General features: G+C 38.7%; 1 long non-coding RNA gene across 6 annotated transcripts; it reads right to left on the reverse strand.

Annotated features, from left to right (window-relative positions):
* Positions 1 to 886: 886 nt before the first annotated feature.
* On the reverse strand, positions 887 to 3,373 carry LOC136233168 (uncharacterized). Of its 6 annotated transcripts, XR_010690722.1 has the most exons (5): positions 2,960 to 3,373; positions 2,203 to 2,333; positions 2,007 to 2,102; positions 1,866 to 1,913; positions 887 to 1,780 (listed from the first exon to the last, which is right to left on the reverse strand). It is a non-coding gene; the product is annotated as an uncharacterized lncRNA (long non-coding RNA). The 6 variants fall into 6 exon arrangements; XR_010690721.1 differs by having other exon boundaries at positions 887 to 1,769; positions 1,866 to 2,102; XR_010690718.1 differs by having other exon boundaries at positions 1,866 to 2,102.
* Positions 3,374 to 5,834: the final 2,461 nt, after the last annotated feature.

Here is a 5,834-nt window from a genome sequence, read left to right on the forward strand (position 1 = left end):
TGGGGGGTGTTTTAATCGTGCAATGGTTACCCCCAAAACAATCATGAATGGTGGTAGTGCATAATATTAGAACAATTAAAATACCAGCATATTTAGTTCCCAATTAACCTTCCCCCTACACAAAACGTTGCATTGTCCTCAATGCAAGAACAGATATGGGACGAAGGTATACTCAGTCGTCTGTGATATGCAAAGAAAACAGAAATAAAAACACCTTACCATATAAAAGAATCCACACGGCGAGAGAAGAATTAAGCTTCGGTGATAGGAGAGGAGACTTCGTCCTCTCCCTTTTGCATCGGGGTCTCACCAGCATTGTTCTTACCATCTGTAGGCTCGGGGAACAAGTTCTTGGATGGGGATGGTGCTGCAGGAGTGCTGCTTGCTTGTTCTTTGGAAGGTACGTCACTAGTGGAAAAATGGCCATTTGCATCGGCCATTTGCATCGGCCGTTGGCCGATGCAAAAGCCCTCGATGCAAATGTGTTTGCATCACATTTGCATCGGCCGCTGGCCGATGCAAATGCTACATCATTTGCGTCGGCCCTTTAAAAGGGCCGATGCAAATTTGCATCGGCCCTTTTAAAAAGGCCAATGCAAATGATGTAGCATTTGCATCACATTTTTAAAAGGGCCGATGCAAATGATGTAGCATTTGCATCACATTTTTTAAAGGGCCGATGCAAATGTAGTCTCATTTGCATCGGTCCTTTTAAACGGCCGATGCAAATGTCATTTAAAAAAATAAAAAAATAATAATTTGGATTGAATGGAACTCTATAATATAGCAAATAGCTTTGATTCATATATATTAAATGGAGAATTTTCAAGCACCTTGCATAATTTACAAACTTTAATAACACGGAGAAATAAATTGTTTAGCTCAATAATAAATAGATAATATTTATTTAATTTGTAAGATGAAAAATTTAGAGCATATGCTATTCATTAACATCTCCCCAGCGAACGTTGTGTTTTGCAGCAAGATAATGAGAACCAACAGGGCCTCTGCTACCATAAGGATAAAGCTCTGGAATTACAACTTAATAAGATCATTACAATGAAGTTGAACAATATTCAATCATCTTTTCCATTAACTTACGTTGCTCAGTATAGCAAATTCAGGTCACTACGATCTAATCTCATTCCAAGACCATGAACTTTGTTGTTGATCTTCAAATATATAGCTTCATCGGATCCATACCAAAGCTCCATTTGTATAAATTACCTGGCACATGTCTGAATTGCACTCTTATCTCTGCTCTGGATTTCCATCACAACATCTTCAAGTCATTCGATTATTCATTTATGGAGAAAAAAGAGTGACAGTCCACCGTAAACTGTAATTTGAACAAACTAGCAACTACAAAAAGAAACCTCTTGTTCATTGAGGCATATTGTCAAACATGTAATTATATAAAAAAAAGAAACACAACATGATCTCAACATTCTTGGTAAAAGAGCATAATCAAAGTAGGCTTAATCTAGGTCAAATCAATACATACCCATTTAACTATCAAACACACAGCAGAAGGCATACATATATAATTCAGCTAAATCAAAAGAAGGAAAGAAGAGTAAAGTTGAATTTGAAAATAGTAATAACAAAAGGTTAAACGCACAAAATCATGGAGACTGGATAAGGAAATAGCTATGTAATCGGTGGGACAACCTCCTTTCACTGCACAGCTAGCCATTCTCCTGCTCCTGCACTTAGTCTTTGCCTTTGGATATGTGAATGCTATGCGAGTTCATTTTCTTCTTTTTTGACTGAAACAGAACTTAATTGCGATTTAAGGAAAATCAAAACAAGATAACAAATCAAAATAAGAAAGAGAGAGAAAGAGAGGTGTTCCAGCAAATTACCGTCTCTATTTTCAACTCCGGAGCTTCCGAGGCTTAGATCGACACTCTCTAAGAAACACAAGAAATATATAATGAAGAGAAAGATGAGATATGAGCCAACATATACCAGGATGTGTATAAAAATCGAATGAATAAATTAACCGCTTCATGAGGTACTCCAAGCATTTGGATGATTTTTATTCCTTTCTTAACTTTTGATTTCTCCAGAAGAGTATGGAGAAACGGTGATGCCATACTCTGCATATACAAAGTTTAAATAAATAAGCCTTAAACAAACCCAATAACCAAAAAGCAACACTCTAATATAGCAAATATATTGGAAGTTAAATTAACTCACCAAAATGTTAGAATGAGCTTGAATATATGATTTTCGCTCAGTAACAATGTGCACATCTGCACCACATCCTTCCCAAGCATCCCTGAATAGCCTGTCCCATGCTGGTGAAGCCATCAACTAGCCAAGAAGATCTGTAGGAAGGAATGAAGATGAATTTTTCATTGTACAATCGAAAGCAAATCTAATTAAATGAAAGCATCAAGTTTTACTATGATAAACCAATGCCCAGAATTTCTATTGGAAACAAATCCACAGGCAAGGCAACTTCTAAAGTGATGCTTCATGATATATATTTGAACATATATAATATATATAGTTTTTCATCATGATATATACTTGAGGACCATTCATAAAGTTTCTTGGATTCCATAACTTAGAAATTCCTTCCCTTAATCAAACTAGAATCTAATCAAGCCATATACATACTCTAATATGATGTAAAAACTCAGAAGACCCATAATATACTTGAGCACTTTCACAAATTTCTTTTCCTTTCTTGGGAAATTTTATCTGTAGAATAGAATAATTGAAAACCAGGGTAGGGTAGGTTTTAATCGATACTTTATCCCATGTTTGCTTCCGGGAAAATACTTATATTAAAATCAAAATTGTCCAGAAATTTGAAGTTTGAACTTCAGAAAAAAGTTGAAGATAGTAAAATCAAAATCAACGCGCATGACAGAAATCATTATCAGAGAGAGTGAATTCTGAATTGAATCGGATCAAAACAAATTCTTCAAATTGAAAAAAGGAATACCTGAAATATATTAGAGGAAGAAGATACAAAACCATTATCGTTTTAGAATTCATGAAAACGAGAGGAGAGAGCACATCAGAATTCATCAAGACAGACAACCGCGAAGTCGGATGGACAGTGAGAAGTGAGAAGAGAAGCAGACAACGGCCGAGGGAAATTAGTGAAGAGGAAGCTGAGATATATAATTTCGACACTCTCTAAGAATTCCCATTTGATCCTAGTCGTTTTCATTCCGATCTCAGATGAAACTCGAGTCTAGAGGAAATGCTTCGGTGAGCTATGTGTCAGATTCGGATCGCGGTGACATGAGATATTGAAGCCGAAAAGGAGAACCGATAAGAGAACGAAGTAATCAAAGCTGGAAAACGAAGCCATGGAAGGGTTTCGTTCTTCTGAGAAGGAGAAAAAGAAGATGGGAGGCGGCACAGATGACAACCCTTAACCCTAAAATCCAAATTTATACTTAACTTTTTATTATTTATAAATTCACCCCAATTAATTACAAAATACCCTCTTTCTAATTTATTAATTTTTTAAAATTTATACTAACACTAATTGTATCGGTCTCTTATAAAGGGCCAATGCAAATAATACAGTTATTTGCATCGCTCCTATTTAAGGGGCCGATGCAAATAATAGTTCAATTATTTGCATCGGTCCTTTTAAAAGGACCGATGCAAATAATACGTTCATTTGCATCGGTCCTTAATAAGGGCCGATGCAAATGAACCTTTTGCATCGGCCCCAAATAAAGGGCCGATGCAAATGAACCTTTTGCATCGCGCTTTGTAAGGGCCGATGCAAATGCGTCGATGCAAATGGTCATTTTTCCACTAGTGGGCATGTTCTGCAGTTATTTAACCCGCAGCTGTAACTCAGCTATCTCCCCATCGTGAGCCTTAACCTGTTCACACAGGTGCCTGTTGTGCTCGAACAGCTGTCCCACGTAACTCATCATCTGCCTCATGGAAACATCCCCTGCATTAATTGGCCCTTCTCCACTGTCAAGCATCCTGCGTTTGTTCTCCAGGAATGCCATCTAGATGGGTTCGACATAGTGCGGCTCCCCAGAGGCCTTTCTCTTTACCGATTGTTCGGCAGGTGGTTCCTCGGCTACCAGGACCCAGTTTCGAGCCACTTTGTGACAAATGGAGAGCTTATTCATATCCTTGCAGTCGAATGGATCCATGGTTTTAGCTAGAGTGAGGGACTGCTGGAGGGGATTAAACAGTCCCACAGTTTTTGCTATCTGGTGATGAAAGGGCCGCATAACAGGCACTTACTAGTTGTTCCTTTGATACCAGCTAGATGCATTCCAACCCAATGCCCCACATTGATCCTCTTGGCATTGACCATACACCAAAGAACAAACAAATCGATACTGGGGATGTTGCTCTGGTTGGCCCTGCCGAATAAGGTTGATGCAATGTACTTTTGAAGGTAACGTAGAGGGTGTGTTGGCAGCTGTGAGGCTTTCGAATCACTAGGGTTGTAGGAGGTGTTTCCTGTGAGCTCAAGCCAAAAGTCTTCTACAACAAACTCCGGTGGCATTGCAATGAGGCTGTTCTTGTAGTCCTCACTCATCATCTCTTCTTCCGTGACTGCTCCCAGGTAGAGGTTAAAAATGTTTAGTGATGTGAACATATCCACACCCATAAGACGGAACTTGTACCGCATCTTGTCATCAGGGTCGGTGATTTTTGTGTCCACCGAGAACGTTGTCATGAACTCGAGAGTCAGTTCTTTATATGCGTGCTCATTTATGCTACTGAACTTGAGTAGCCCAGCTCCATCCAACAACTCACGAACATCTTCCTCCAGTCCCAGGGTGCGAAGGCTCTTCCAACAAATTGTTCTAGCGGCTTGAAATTCCATGGTTTTGAACAGCTCATACCTCGTCTTTTCCTTAGGGTTTATGAAGCTGGCCAAACGGTTTTGCAGGCGTTCGCCTTGATTAGAGGAGAGGCTAGTGTCGGAGGGGGTAGCCTTCTCTTTCTTCACTGGACCAGTTCTTGTGCTCCTCGGCATTTCCAGAGTGAGGAATGGGGGGGAAATTTCTGGAGATAAGAAAATGGTAGTTTTTGAAAATGTGGCGATGGAGTACCGGAAGTGTGGGTATTTAATGGGTAGGTGGAGTGGAAGTCGAAATGTTCCGTGAAGAAAGAGGGGAGTGGGCAGTTTCTGTCATAATTGTTCCGGCTCTCTTTGTCCTCCTTGCCCCTTGCATTGATTGGTTCTTTTCCGATTTTTGGAGGGCAAAACGGTCTTTGTATCACCTGCATGTCAGTTGGCTACTCTGCACACGATATCTTCATTTATTGTTAGCACAACGAAAATAAAAATAAAAGAAAAAAAAATACTAACATAACAAAACACAAACGGACACGTTGTTCTCCAATTGGTGTTTGGAGAGGACACTGTTGAGCGATTTCCGCAAGTGCACGGTATACGCTTGTAGTAATAAAAGATATCGAACCCACAGGGAACGCTTTTTAACTAAAAACTTATTCAATTCGATTTTATTCACGTCTTTAGGTTTAACTAAAGAAAATCGTTTAATTGATTGTATTGGTTCAGATAAATTAGGATTAGATAAGAATATTACATTGAACTTAGAGAACAATTCTGTCTTGAGATTTTGATTATAAGACAGATGCTTTCGTATTTGGAATAAATCAAAGGTATAAAACTTCTTTACATTAAGCAAAGAAAGCAACTATAACTTTGGTAAGATTATGAACATGTAATAATACAAGAATTTATGCAATTAAATGGCTTTGAACCATAGAAATCTCTCTGGGTCGGAGCAGATTTCTACCTTAATCAAATTAGTATTTTATATCCGATAAGTCGCGGTCACGATCATATCTTCTGT

The sequence above is a fragment of the Euphorbia lathyris genome, chromosome 6 (genome assembly GCF_963576675.1).
Source record: "Euphorbia lathyris chromosome 6, ddEupLath1.1, whole genome shotgun sequence".
Taxonomy (NCBI): domain Eukaryota; kingdom Viridiplantae; phylum Streptophyta; class Magnoliopsida; order Malpighiales; family Euphorbiaceae; genus Euphorbia; species Euphorbia lathyris.